The sequence below is a fragment of the Phyllobates terribilis genome, unplaced genomic scaffold, assembly GCF_046119375.1.
Source record: "Phyllobates terribilis strain yellow unplaced genomic scaffold, ASM4611937v1 Scaffold_2__4_contigs__length_985480577, whole genome shotgun sequence".
Classification (NCBI taxonomy): domain Eukaryota; kingdom Metazoa; phylum Chordata; class Amphibia; order Anura; family Dendrobatidae; genus Phyllobates; species Phyllobates terribilis.
Window position 1 is genome coordinate 645,718,170 of NW_027362762.1, and position 15,601 is coordinate 645,733,770.

At 46.8% G+C, this 15,601-nt stretch overlaps 1 protein-coding gene across 1 annotated transcript in view; it reads left to right on the top strand.

Moving 5' to 3' along the window:
* PLCXD2 (phosphatidylinositol specific phospholipase C X domain containing 2) overlaps positions 1 to 15,601 on the top strand; it is a 73,470-nt gene that overhangs the window by 21,681 nt on the left and 36,188 nt on the right. The window lies entirely within an intron of this gene.

Consider the following 15,601-nt stretch of genomic DNA (forward strand, 5'->3'; position numbering starts at 1 on the left):
TCCAGGGTCTGTGTAACAGTGTGTAAGAGTGTGCTCCTTGGTCTGTGTAAAAGTGAGCTCCTGAGTCTGTGTAAGCGAGTGTTCCTGGATCTGTGGAAGAGTGTGTAAAAGTGTGCTACTGGGTCTTTGGAAGAGTGTATAAGAGTGTACTCCTGGGTCTGTGTAAGAGTGAGCTCCTGAATCTGTGTAACAGTGTGTAAGAGTGTGCTCCTGAGTCTGTGTAACAGTGTGTAAGAGTGAGCTCCTGAGTCTGTGTAACAGTATGTAAGAGTGAGCTCCGGAGTCTGTGTAACAGTGTGTAAAGCCCCCGTCTCACATAGCGAGATCGCTGCTGTGTCACGGTTTTGGTGACGCAACAGCGACCTCACCAGCGATGTCGCTATGTGTGACACTTTGCAGCAATCAGGCCCCTGCTGTGAGGTCGCTGATCGCTGCAGAATGTCCTGGACCTTTTTTTGGTCATTGCCCTCCCGCTGGTCAGCACACATTGCTGTGTGTGATCAGCGGGAGCTGCGATCAGGCTGGTAACCATGATAAACATCGGGTTACTAGGGGCACACGCGCACTTAGTAACCCGCTGTTTATCATGGTTACGAGCCTGCTAAAGTGAGCGGTAACCTCCCGCTCACCGTAGCAGAGTGGTAACCATGATAAACAGCGGGTTACTAGGTGCGCGTGTGCCCCTAGTAACCCGATGTTTATCATGGTTACCAGCCTGCTCCTGCTTCAGCAGGCTGGTAACCAGGAGCAGGACATCGTGGAAAGATTCTTTCCACGATGTTGCTGCTCCCCTGATCGTTGGTGAGCCTGCCTGTTTGACAGCTCACCAGCGACCACATAGCGACGCAGCAACGATCCCTGACAGGTTGTATCGTTGTCGGGATCGTTGCAGCGTCGCTAAGTGTGACTGGGCCTTAAGAGTGTGCTCCTTAGTCTGTGTGTCTGTATAAGGCTGGGAAACTACTACTCTGGCGTTGGACCCTACTCGAACACCTTGGTCCACTAGTGCTGCGATTTACTTTATTGCTGGATAAGGCGGGGGTCATATGAGCGAATAAACAATCAGTCCCATTCCCATCTAGGAGAGTGGGACGATTTTTTTTTTCACTTGTCATCTGTGTGCTGTTCGTGTGCAATCCATGTTTCTACTCCTCTTTCACGACATGCGCCGTACATGTACATGTATGACGCATGGCATGTCTACCCATTTGATGCGGGCTCCGGCGCTGAGCCCAAATCTTTCCCGGCACATGACAGCTGATCTGATCAGCTGTCATGTGCCCCAAACAGCCGCTGGTGGAATCGCGATCCACCCACGGCTGTTAACATGTTAAATGCTGCTGTCAATCTCTGACAGCGGAATTTAACATGGCTGCTCCGGAAGTGCTTGACTAATCCCACCCATCGGCGCCCGTGTCACATGACTGCGGGTCGGGTTGGCATGACAACCCGGGGTCTGCAGGAAACCCCTGCTGTTGTTATTGCCGGGATGCTATGAGCGCCGCCCGGCGGTCGGCGCTCATAGCAAGTGAGCATTTTTGATACACACAGCAGGGCTGAGGCCCTGCTGTGTGTAGCACAGGCGATCAGATGATCGCAGCTTCTAGTCTCCCATGGAGTCTAAGTAAAAAATATAGATTTTTAAAAATATAAAAAATATATATAAAAGTTGAAATCACCCTCCTTTCGCCCCATTCAAAATAAAAATATAAAAAAATATCAAATATACACATATTTGGTATCTCTGCGTTCAGAATCGCCCGATCTATCAATATATAAAAATAATTAATCCGATCTGTAAATGGCGTAACGAGATAAAAAATCCAAATGCCAGAATTAATTTTTTTGGTCGTTGCAACATTGCAGTAAAATGCAATCAAAACATAATATCTACCCCAAAAAATGAGCCCTCACCCGGCCCAGGATCCCAAAAAACTGGTCTCAGAAAATACTGTAGCAAAATTTTAATTTTTTTTTTTTAACAAACTTTGGATTTCTTTTTCACCACTTAAATAAAAATGAACCTATACATGTTTGGTATCTACGAACTCGTAATGACTTAGGAAATCCATAATGGCAGGTCAGTTTTAGCATTTAGTGATCATGGTAAAAAAAAAAAAAAAAAACTGTGAAATTTCACTTTTTTTGCAATTTCACCACACTTAGAATTTTTTTCCCGGTTTCGAGTACATGATATGGTAAAACCAATGATGTTGTTCAAAAGTACAGCTCGTCCCGCAAAGAATAAGCCCTTACTGGGCCATATTGACTTCGAAGTATAAAAGGTATGGCTCTGGGAAGAAGAGGAGCAAATACATGAAAGCGCAAAAAAGGAAAAGGGTTGCAGCAAGAAGTTGTTAATCTTAATTAATTTTACAAAACCATTTACAGTTTCCCATCTTACAGATTACAGAATTGCAATGTATCCATAACAATCGGATGCCATACTGATGGTCCGTATGGCATCCAATATCTTTCTTGCAACCATCCGATTTTGGAGTCAAATCGGAGCATGCTGCAAGTTTTTACTCACGCCGAGTACAGCTGGGAAAGAATATGCAGATCTGCACTGCCTCATTCAATAACATAGGTCTGAGTTCAATACCTTTTTTTATCGGATTGCACTCGTCTAATTTATATTGTTGTGTGAGCGAGCCCTAACAGCATGCTCCTGAGTCTGTGTGTCTGTATCAGAGCGTGCTTGCTCCTGAGTCTGTGTGCCTGTATAAGAGCGTGCTCCTGAGTCTGTGTGTCTGTATAAGAGCGTGCTCCTGAGTCTGTGTGTCTGTATAAGAGCGTGCTCTGGAGTCTGTGTGTCTGTGTAAGAGCGTGGTTCTGAGTCTGTGTGTCTGTAAAAGAGTGTGTTCCTGAGTCTGTGTGTCTGTAAAAGAGTGTGCTCCTGAGTCTGTGTGTCTGTAAAAGAGTGTGCTCCTGAGTCTGTGTGTCTGTAAAAGAGTGTGTTCCAGAGTCTGTGTGTCTGTAAAAGAGTGTGCTCCTGAGTCTGTGTGTCTGTAAAAGAGTGTGTTCCTGAGTCTGTGTGTCTGTAAAAGAGTGTGCTCCTGAGTCTGTGTGTCTGTGTAAGAGCGTGCTTCTGCCTCTGTGTCTGTAAAAGACTCTGTGTCTGTAAAAGAGTGTGCTCCTGAGTCTGTGTGTCTGTAAAAGAATGTGCTCCTGAGTCTGTGTGTCTGTAAAAGAGCGTGCTCCTGAGTCTGTGTGTCTGTAAAGAGCGTGCTCCTGAGTCTGTGTGTCTGTGTAAGAGTGTGTTCCTGAGTCTGTGTGTCTGTAAAAGAGTGTGCTCCTGAGTCTGTGTGTCTGTGTAAGAGCGTGCTTCTGACTCTGTGTCTGTAAAAGACTCTGTGTCTGTAAAAGAGTGTGCTCCTGAGTCTGTGTGTCCGTGTAAGAGCGTGCTCCTGAGTCTGTGTGTCTGTAAAGAGCGTGCTCCTGAGTCTGTGTGTCTGTGTAAGAGTGTGTTCCTGAGTCTGTGTGTCTGTAAAAGAGTGTGCTCCTGAGTCTGTGTGTCTGTATAAGAGCGTGCTTCTGACTCTGTGTCTGTAAAAGACTCTGTGTCTGTAAAAGAGTGTGCTCCTGAGTCTGTGTGTCCGTGTAATAGTGTGCTCCTGAGTCTGTGTGTCTGTAAAAGAATGTGCTCCTGAGTCTGTGTGTCTGTAAAAGAGCGTGCTCCTGAGTCTGTGTGTCTGTGTAAGAGTGTGTTCCTGAGTCTGTGTGTCTGTAAAAGAGTGTGCTCCTGAGTCTGTGTGTCTGTAAAAGAGTGTGCTCCTGAGTCTGTGTGTCTGTGTAAGAGCGTGCTTCTGACTCTGTGTCTGTAAAAGACTCTGTGTCTGTAAAAGAATGTGCTCCTGAGTCTGTGTGTCCGTGTAAGAGTGTGCTACTGAGTCTGTGTGTCTGTATACGAGTGTGCTACTGAGTCTGTGTGTCTGTATACGAGTGTGCTACTGAGTCTGTGTGTCTGTATACGAGTGTGTTCTGAGTCTGTGTGTCTGTGTATGAGTATGCTACTGAGTCTGTGTACAAGTGTGCTACTGAGTCTGTGTGTCTGTGTACGAATATGCTCCTGAGTCTGTATTTCTGTGTATGAGTGTGCTACTGAGTCTGTGTCTGTGTACGAGTGTGCTACTGAGTCTGTGTCTGTATACGAGTGTGCTACTGAGTCTGTGTGTCTGTATATTAGTGTGCTACTGAGTCTGTGTGTCTGTGTATGAGTGTGCTACTGAGTCTGTGTACGAGTGTGCTGCTGAGTCTGTGTCTGTGTACGAGTGTGCTACTGAGTCTGTGTGTCTGTGTACGAGTGTGCTACTGAGTCAGTGTGTCTGTGTACAAGTGTGCTACTGAGTCTGTGTGTCTGTGTACGAATGTGCTACTGAGTCTGTGTGTCTGTGTACGGGTGTGCTACTGAGTCTGTGTGTCTGTGTACGAGTGTGCTACTGAGTCTGTGTGTCTGTGTACGAGTGTGCTACTGAGTCTGTGTACGAGTGTGCTACTGAGTCTGTGTGTCTGTGTACGAATGTGGTACTGAGTCTGTGTGTCTGTGTATGAGTGTGCTACTGAGTCTGTATGTCTATGTACACCCCGTCACAAACTGGTTGGCAGCGGAGGGATCAGAGCAGAGGGAATGGATAACAGCGGCCCAGGAACGAATGGAGCCAGAACCTCAGGATACAGGAATTGAACTGTGGGGAATCTAAAAACAAAGGCCCGTGAATTAAGGGTCAGTTACAAAGGACTATCCAAAGAGCAACTAATTGAGGCTTTGGAAGGAGCCAGACTTCAAGATGGCACTGAAGGTGGATTCCCAGATCAATTGGAGGTAAATGTGTGGCGCCCCTGAGGGTTCAGTCGCCACAGAGGTACTGCACCTCACCCAGAGGTATGGCGTCTCCTTCTCTCAGGTAAGGAGGGAGTGCTGCCCGGAACCCCAACACCCACATTCAACACTACACTGCTCCAGGCTGGCTGGAAGGGCAAGATGTATGCGCAGTGCTGAGCCCTGTCCCTGTCTCGAGTGGGGGGAAACCAAAGGTAGGGAGAACCAGTAGTGGGTGTGGGTGGAGGAAGCGGTTTAGGGGAGCACCATAGTAGTAGGTATAAAAAGGGAAGCCATCTTAGGGTGGCAGATCAGTGAGTGAGGACAGTCAGTCAGGGAGCAGAGTCTCCTTAGGAGCTCTGCTCCACAAGTAGGGCCCAGTGCTAGAGGCCCAGGAGGGGAGCAGAGGAGTAGGCTCCATTCTGTTTAAGGGATCCCAGGAGGTACAGTGAGTGCAGGATGGTACCCGTACGCCCCGAATCTGTCAGAAGACAGAGGGATCGCAGGCCGCAAGAAGGGGACCGGCCCCTGGACCAGCCGTGTTACTCCAAGTCTCGGCTGGAAAAACCGGAGGCTCCTGGCTTTTATAGCTCAGTTGCCAAAGCCTCATTCTAATCACCGTGAGGGTCAAGAAGGTCTGGGAACTCCAGTTAGACAGGAGGGACTTCAGAGCACCCGAGCGGGACTGAGAGTGGGGAAGCGCAGGGCTGGAGGGAGAAGACCCAGCGTGAAGACGGTCTAGAGAGAGGAACACAAGAAAGCGGGGTTCCGTCAGGTGCTCCTAAATAACCTGAGGAAGAGCTGAATCCCTGTTCTGGTGAACTCAGCACGACGTGGGAGGCTGTAAGCTGGACAGTGCAACCTGAGGAACTTAATCACTGTGAGTAAAGACTCGGATGACTGCACCGACTACAAGAGTAAACTGCCATTAAGTTGTGGACTGATTATTGCTGCACCATCAACCTCTGCACTACAACGCCCAGCGCAACCAACAACCCCTACACTGCCCTGGAACTAGCTCTTCCTGTGGAGAGCCATACCATCCCTGCTGCAGTAACATCAGCTTCAGAGGACTGCTCCGCAGTGGTGGCTCCCTTTGGCTGCATTCCACAGGTGGCGTCACAAACTATTCCAAAACCCCATATAAACTCAATACCCCTTTCTTTTTGTTGACCGCCCTGGGTCACGGACCGGGCGAGCCACCGTGGTATCCCCCACCAGCATCCACCGGCCCGGCTGCCGAGTACCCCACGGCTCTGGGGGTGAGTCATCTCTGGCGTCACGAACAGGATTCCGTGCCCGTTGCCACCGGGTACTGTGCGCCTTAAAAGACTGTAACACTTACTGTGGTGAAGATTTCCTGCCATTCCCGAGGTTTCCCGCCATTATCCGCCATTTTCCTGTCGCCACGCTGGAAGAAGAGGGGCGTAACCGCGGGAATCGGAGAGGCGTAACTGCTGGAAGCGCGCGAAGCCCAGGCCCCGCCTCGCGCCTTGACGCCGAACCAGGAAGCGTCAGGTCCTAGAAGAAGACCATTGTCAAGCGCACGCTCTGATGCCAGCCGCGAGGGAGACGCAAGGTCCTGGAAGGAGACCGTCGCCTGCGGAGCTGCGGCCTACCCGATCCAAGTAAACGGTTTACTAGGGGGGGGCGCAACAATGGCCGACGACCAGCAAGCCGCCGGAGCACCGGATAACGCTCCCGATGCTCAACTTGCACCCGGCGCTGCTCAGGCCGGAGCAGCCACCCCACCAGCAGGGGTCGCTATTCCAGTCATGCCCATGGCCCTGCTGTATATCCCCGGAGCAAAATGGCTTCCCCAGTTTGACAGAGACATTTTTGTGAACCGGCGGGATGTTGAGCCCGAGTTGGAGCAGGGCCATCCCGACCGGAATCTGTACCCCAGTGACCGTGTCACTTATACTCGGCACCACGGGGAACATGGGTGGTATGCCCTCCAAGTGTACCATGTGATCGAGGACACACCCCCGCAGGACATAGCTGATGACCCGGCTGGGTCCAGCAAAAGTCAAAAATACCTCAGGCGGGGATCCCACTACTAGTATAGTAGGTGGGACTAAACTGTAAATAGTCACCTGTAATTGTACAGGAGGTGAAAGTAATGTTTTCTTATATTGTGTGCATAAGTACCCGTCAGGGTATACAGACTCCAGGCTGGGGACTGTGAACAGCCAGAAACTGATTTTGTATGTGGTTCTGCACTTCTTAAAGTGCTTCCTATTGGCTTTATAAGTGCAAGCAAGTGACCTCAGAAGAAAAACCCGTTTGGCGTGGCGGAAGACGTGGTCTAGCACCAGGATCACCTATGCCCTGCAGCCACGCCCAGGGCCTACGTGGAGAGTTTGCGGACGGGTCCCTCATGCTGCTACCTTTGCACTCTGTTACCAGTAAAAAGGACACCACGGCTCTGTGGGCATATTAAATGCCTGGAAAAGTCAGTGGGTTGTGTGGTATGAGGAGGAGATGGCATTGCTTGGGGGTGAGGCCATAGAAGATAAACGGTAGGCTATTCAAAGGGCTCATGAAAGGCAGCTCACTGTGGAAGCAGCTAGAAACCCCAGCAGACATTAACCACTCCCCCCCCCTCACCATGTGGGAAACTCCAAGAGTGTCCAATAAGGACTTTAAATCATTTAATGAGGCTTCATGGGACATTGAGGGATTCTTCCAATACTTTAACCATCAATGTCAATTAATGGAAGTTCCAGAAATGGAGCGGATCAGACATCTGGTGGGGCTCTTAGAGGGTGGAGCTGCGGAAGCGTATCGAGCTATGGACCCACGTTGGAACCGTGAGTGTGAGGACATTATAGAAACCATCCTGGAACATTATATGGTTACTCCAGACACTTACAGGACTCAGTTCCACTCTTTAGCTTGTAATGGGGAAGGTTCTTTTAAAATGTATGCCCATAGGATCAAACAGGCGTGTCATCGCTGGCTGGAAGGAGAGGGTGCCTTAAGTTGGGAGACCATCCTCCAGGTTATCCTAAAAGAACAGTTCTTTGTCAAATGCTCCGCTGAGCTCAGGGAATGGGTGCGTGAAAGAAAACCAGCGACAGTAGAACAAGCTGCCGCTTTAGCTGATGAGGTTCTTACCATCAAGCCTCTGTGGAAAAAGCTGCTGGTGAATGGAGAAAAAAACTACCAACACTTTGGTCTCCTAGGTTTGCTGTCCAACTAGACCACTACCTCATGTTGATACCCATGTGAATCACCTTCTAGATAGTCCTACCTTATCCTCTGGAATGCGACAAGGAGGGAATGTAGTAGAGCGCAGGTGTTATGGCTGTGGGCATCCCGGGCATCTACAAGCCACATGCCCAGCTACCAAGTGGAGGAATCGTCCTCAACCCCAACAACCACCTTATCTACCCTCACAGGAATATCAGCCTCCAGGTTCCCTTACCTCCTTCCCCAGAATGCAAATGGGAAGGAGTGTGACACAGCGCAGATGTTACCGATGTGGGCTGCCTGGGAATCTGCAAGATACCTGCCCTCATCATCTATCAAGGAATAACCCTACACCAAATCGACGTATAAATTATTTAAAGACAAATATCATGGAGGAAGAGGTGTCACACCTCCTTGTTGACTTGCCTAGTGACTTAGACACCCATGTTCGACCATTAGGGGTTTATGGGGTGTGGGCCACAGCCACGAGTTCCTCTAATAATCAAAGAAAGCATTTACAAGAGGTCATGCTGGACGTCGGAGAGTTCTTGGGTTTTGTCACTCTGGGGCATTTCTCACCATAGCTGATCCCAGAGCGGTTCAGCTGGAGGCAATACATCAAGGACCTGGGATTACCATTGAATTAGCGGGAGGCCAATGGAGGAATATCCCAAAAGCAAATATAGAACTGAACTTTGGCTTTGGGGTCAAGCAATGTGTGGTTGGGGTGATGAGTGGCCTGCTTGCAGATATTGTCCTAGGAAATGATGTGGGAGATCTACAGTGCCAATTTGTGGGTTATAGGAATTAGCGTTTAAGTCAGAGGATGCGAAATGGAGCCTGGACCTTCAGCCCTGTAACTTTATTGTATGATATCCAAAAGAGAACCAGCACCAAAATGCTGATGGATTGTCCAGGCAGGGGGAGACCTGAGTCCTGGCTGCCATGTCTATGTGTACTTGACAAGTGACCTGTTGAGGTCACTAATCTGTGCACAAATTGAGAGGGGAAGGGGTTGTAACAGAGTGTCCCCCCAGCCTGTTTTCATGGACCATACTGAACTCAGGCCTCCAGTGGGGGAAATAAGTATTTGATCCCTTGCTGTTTTTGTAAGTTTGCCCACTGACAAAGACATGAACAGCCTATAATTTTAAGGGTAGGTTAATTTTAACATTGACAGATCAAATATCCCCCCCAAAAAATAAAGGAAATCACATTGTATAAATTAGATACATTTTTTTGCATTTCGCAGTGAGAAACAAGTATTTGATCCTCTACAAGCCATTATGAGTTCTGGCTCCTTCAAACCAGTTAGACGCTCCTAATCAACTCGTTACCTGCATTAAAGACAGCAGTCTTACATAGTCACCTGTATAAAAGACTCCTGTCCACAGACTCAATTAATCAGTCAGACTCTAACCTCTACAACATAGGCAAGACCAAAGAGCTTTCTAAGTATCTCAGGGACAAGATCATAGACCTGCACAAAGCTGGAATGTGCTACAAAACCATAAGTAAGAAGCTGGTTGAGAAGGAGACAACTGTTGGTGCAATAGTAAGAAAATGGAAGAAATAAATGTGATTTTCTTGATTTTTTTGTTGGAGATTCTATCTCTCAATGTTAACATTAACCCACCCTTAAAATTATAGACTGTTCATGTCTTTGTCAGTGGGCAAACTTACAAAAACAGCAAGGGATCAAATACTTATTTCCCTCACTATACAGTAGAGACCAAACATTTGGACACACCTTCTCATTTAAAGATTTTTTTGTATTTTCATGACTATGAAAATTGTACATTCACACTGAAGGCATCAAAACTATGAATTAACACATGTGGAATTATATAGTTAACTAAAAAGTGTGAAACAACTGAAAATATGTCTTATATTCTAGGTTCTTCAAAGTCCTTTTGCTTTGATGACTGCTTTGCACACTCTTGGCATTCTCTTGATGAGCTTCAAGAGGCAGTCACTGAAAATGGTCTTCCAACAATCTTGAAGGAGTTCCCAGAGATGCTTAGCACTTGTTGGCCCTTTTGCCTTCACTCTGCAGTCCAGCTCACCCCAAACCATCTCGATTGGGTTCAGGTCTGGTAACTGTGGAGGCCAGGTAATCTGATGTAGCACCCCATCACTCTCCTCCTTGGTCAAGTAGCCCTTACACAGCCTGGAGGTGTGTTTGGGGTCATTGTCCTGTTGAAAAATAAATGATGGTCCAACTAAATGCAAACCGGATGGAATAGCATGCCGCTGCAAGATGCTGTGGTAGCCATGCTGATTCAGTATGCCTTCAATTTTGAATAAATCCCCAACAGTGTCACCAGCAAAGCACCCCCACACCATCACACCTCCTCCTCCATGCTTCTCGGTGGGAACCAGGCATGTAGAGTACATCCGTTCACCTTTTCTGCGTCGCACAAAGACACGGTGGTTGGAACCAAAGATCTCAAATTTGGACTCATCAGACCAAAGCACAGATTTCCACTGGTCTAATGTCCATTCCTTGTGTTCTTTAGCCCAAACAAGTCTCTTCTGCTTGTTGCCTGTCCTTAGCAGTGGTTTCCTAGCAGCTATTTTACCATGAAGGCCTGCTGAACAAAGTCTCCTCTTAACAGTTGTTGAAGAGATGTGTCTGCTGCTAGAACTCTGTGTGGCACTGACCTGGTCTCTGAGCTGCTTTTAACCTGCGATTTCTGAGGCTGGTGACTCGGATAAACTTATGCTCAGAAGCAGAGGTGACTCTTGGTCTTCCTTTCCTGTGGCGGTCCTCATGTGAGCCAGTTTCTTTGCTTCTGAGTCTTTGTGTCTTTAAGAGTGTGCTACTGAGTCTGTGTCTGTGTAAGAGTGTGCTTCTGAGTCTTTGTGTCTGTAAGAGTGTGCTACTGAGTCTGTGTCTGTGTAAGAGAGTGCTCCTGGATCTGTGTGTCTGCATAAGAATGTTATCCTGAGTCTGTGAGTCTGTGTAAGTTCGTGCTCCCGAGTCTGTGTGTCTGTAAAAGAGTGTTCTCATGAGTCTGTGTAAGAGTATGCCTATGTGTAAGTGGACCTCTGTATTTATGTAAAATTGTGCCTGTTTGCATCTGTGTTAGGCCAGTACGCAGGAAAAGGGCTTTCTCGCGGCGTCCAGCCAGGCCCTTTCCTGATGGTCAGTAATTGTCAGCATTTAGGTTCCGTTCTAGGGATTCTAAGTGTGGATTCTGCATTTCTGCTCATTTGCCACTAAGCCACGCCTTGTGGTCATGTGCCACTAAGCCACGCCCCTTGCAATCACGTGCCGCTAAGCCACGCGCCCTTGCGGTCATGTGCCACTACGCCACACTCCCTTGCGGTCATGTGCCGCTAAGCCATGTCCCCTGCTGTCTGGTACAGTGTGGTTGGTTGTCCTGGGGGGCTGGGGCTGTCTCTAGTGTATTTAAGGGGTCCGTGGGCTCCGCCCCGGTGCCTAGTCTATCTCTTTCTAACCTGGGGTGAGGTCTCTGGCAGTAAATGCAGTGTGTGAGAGTCGTTGTCAAGGGTTCCTGCTGAAAGCTCCCTAGTCATCCTAGCCATAAATTTGGGCTAGGGGAATGCTGTGAGCAGCACGCTCTAACGTGTTGGTTCACCGGTTGGTGTCCACGCCACGGAAGCATCCTTGCTATCGATCCAGTATTCCAGGGTCCGCCATTGTATGTGTGGTCACACTGCCGCTTTTACACCCATGTGTTGGGTGCTGCAGAGATCCTCCTCCTCTTTAGGAACTTAGGTTCCAGGCCTTTCCTGGCCCGCAGCTATCCGCAGCTCTATACGCCGCCATCTAGTGCTCGGGCGTTTCATGCTGCCAAATCCTCCCTGCTCTGCACAGAGGTGTCTTGCAGTGCCGAAGTTTATTAGTTTCGTTTCTGGAGTGTTGATAACTCCCAGCATTGCACCTTGTTTAGTTACTACTAGTGTGTGCACTTAACACACTAGTTCATTTCTTTCTCTGTGCTTATCTGAATATTCCTCCAGGACTCAGCTACTGCAGCCCCTCTGCAGTCCGGTGGACCCAGACGTGTCCTTTAAGTTTTATTTTATTTTATTAAAGGACACGCCAGCGTAACAATCTGTTTGTGTGAAGATGTTCCTGCTTGTATGTTCAGATATTTTAGGCTTATGTAATAATATTGTAACCTACTATGCAAATGGACAAGCACCATTCCAAAAATGTAAGCACTGTGTCTCCCAACACTCACATGACATTGTTATGTCACATGACTAATGCAGCTCAGCAATGCATATACTTCACAGAGAAGACATTGGAACTGGTGCATATACTTCACATAGGAGACACTGGGGCTGGTGCATGTACATCACAAAGGAGACACCGGGCTGGTGCATATATTTCCCAAAAGAGAGACTAGGGCTAGAGCATATACATCACATAGCATTCACTGGGGCTGGAGCATATATGTGGTAATCTCATGTGGTGTATAGCAGGGTGCTGTACTCCTTGCAGTATATAATGTATCTCGCTGCCGCCAGTTTTTCTGTCAGGAGAAGAGTCCTCTCTTCTCAAATTACACACCCACATGAAACTCCACAATATAATGTTTGTCCAGTAAATGCCTCCAGGTAGAGGGTGATGATGGTAGTAGTAGTCTGTGCACCCGAGCCCCAGTCATAAAGAAGCCTTAAGAACTTAAACAGAAGTCTCTTTACTGAGGATAATGGGGCAAATTCTTATTCACAAACAGTAGGGAACTGAGGTACAGGATGACGCTCACGGTTGAAGACTGCTGTGCACCTGCAGACAGGCAGATCCTGGTAACCTCTGGTTTCATCAAATCTGAATATTTCTTCCTCAGCACTGTGCTCTGTTTCTGCCCTGAGGTAATTCTTCCTCCTAGAGGTGCAATTGTAATCTCCCTAATATGAAGATTATTAGCTCCCCTTATTGTGTATGTCCCCTTTTTAAGCACAGCAGTCAGGGAGAAAGTAGGTAACTCCTTCACCTACAAAATGGCTTCCTCTTCTCAAAATATCTGACCACCTACTGCCACTTCAATTCTTAACTACCTCACAGGATTTAGCTCCTCCCACTCCCATGTGACTGTTAGAGCTTTAGTCATTGACTGACTGCCCAGAGGCCTTTTTCCAGAAGCTTCTGCATATTAAACAGAGCTGGGTCACATGATCAAGCCTGTGAGAGGAAGATTAACCCTTTTTGTGCTGCTTAAAAAACACAGTTTACACAAAAAAACAGCATTTATATGAAACACACTATATTTCCGGTATCCCATAGAAATGGCCACTTTGTGGGATACCACATATACATCACATAGGAGTCAATGGGGCTGTAGCATATACATCACATAGAAGTCACTGGGGTTGCAGCATATACATCACATAGTATACACTGGGGCTGCAGCATATACATCACAGAAGACACTGGGGTGGAGTATATACAATAGGAGACCTTGGGGCTGGAGTATATTCAATAGGAAACACTGGGGCTGGAGCATATACATCACACTGAGCTGCATTGTCTTAATTTGTGAGATGGGAGCGCATCGCGCTAACTCCCTTCACAAATTACGTCCAGGCACTGGCCAGCGTCAGGACCTAATCCTTGATGGCATGCGCCGCATGCAGTAGTGAATGTTGTGTGCATGTGCAAAATGGGGCTACCAGCCACTGCAGTCCCTGGGAATCTGCCGAGGGCCAGAGAAAAAGTCATTGTAGTCTGGAGGTTCCCCACCCCTAAATTAAGCAGTGCCAATATGCTTAAATTTTTTAATATATATATTTGAGCCAGCCATAATACGCCTCAATGTCTTCCACATTGTCCCATATTACTATCTATTTTACTACCAATTTTCAGCCACAATTACTCCTACAGCAGGCAATGATAAATCCCAGTGTCAGAGAGCCTCTGGCTTTTACTGCCATACAATATTTGGGAGCGTTGAGCATCACATCAGACACATTATTAGGGGTAACAATGCAGTAGTAATACTAAAGGAATCAGTGGAATAGTGGAGTTTGTGAATACAGTGAGGATGGGCTTAAGAAGCATGAAACCAAAGATTTCTGTGTTGTGACCTCTGCAGTGACAAGAATTGGAATAATTCATCATGTCGATAGGAGTCAAAGTTGGTAACTCCAATCAGAAAGATGTCACTGGTTGGAATTTTTTGTTTGGCCCTTGAGTGCCTCTGATCAGTATATTACCACTATATTATCATATACTGTATTTACTCTAAGCCTCTTGAGAAAGCCAACAAACTGCTAGGCGAAACTTACGTTGGGGCTCCTTCTTACCACGGTTTACCACCTTCTCAGCACTCTCCATCTATACCTTGGTAAGGCATTTGTTACTTATTGACCAGGGCTACATGTTATTATGGCAGACTCCTGCCTTAAATGGATATTGTGTGTACCCCTGGTTTATATTTGATTTCTTCTTTTTTGCCTGCCGTGCTCTTTCCCATCTTCCTTGCCTTTACCCAATGCAATGGTCTGGGGGTTATGAGCTTATGAGTACTGGGTGTTCCGGATAGTATGCACTTTTCTGTCGTTCCATGCTATGACTATATTACCTATGTGATGATGTTTATTTATTGAAATTTAATTATTAAAATTTCTATTGCTCTTTACCATTTTGCTCCTTGTTCCTCCTTTTTATCATGTATTTACTCTTAGTATATTGATAATGTACTGAAAACAGACCATATACTAATAATTACTGATTGGGAGCCTATTTATACTACATGATTCAGGAAATGAACATTTCCTATGAACACTCATTCCTGATAGTTGCACAGTGAAAATGCACCCTAAAATAGTCCCTGTTCAAAAGCGAATCTTGACAATAATGTTAAGATTACCACTGGCTCTATTAGTTGCCACCATACAAATCACCTTCTGCAAAGTAACAATCCCAAGCACGGCAGGATTAACAATAATAAGTAATAACACGCTACATGCCCATAGTGAAAATAGCGAAGTACAGTGTATTAAAAAACCCACATAAATGAAATATAAGGCGCTGTAGAGGCAAGTGAACTTAATCACCTTAAATATGCATATTATGTAGACTTCTGTAAAATGTGCGGTGGATACGCCAACCAGCTTCCACAGATGAGTCCACAAGTCTGGTTTCTGATTTGGAATGTGTCTTGTTAACTTCAGTTAAAATCCAAAATGATACGTTGAGTAATTTGGGTAGTTCCCCAGCCACGGCTACTATCTAAATTTCCGTCTCCATGAGTGAAGCTCCTGGTTGCCGCTCCTGGATGCTGATCGAGTCGTCACTTAGCAAACTACGATATGCAACCTGGATGCTCTATATAATGAATATAATGCTGTGCAAATAATATAAACCTACAAACAATTAATCAAATGCAAACAACTCTTTCTGTATTCAACCCACGTGGTTTTAATGTGTCCAATTCAAATATCAATTTCATCTTGACAGCAATTGGCAAGTTTGAATGGGAATATAATGGGGTGTATTCAGATTTAGTGATTCGGCCAGTAGGTGCTGTAAATACGACCCTGAGGACTTTATTGCTCCGATTCACCTAGACTGGTAATGTTCACACCAGTCTTGATAAGGGAGCA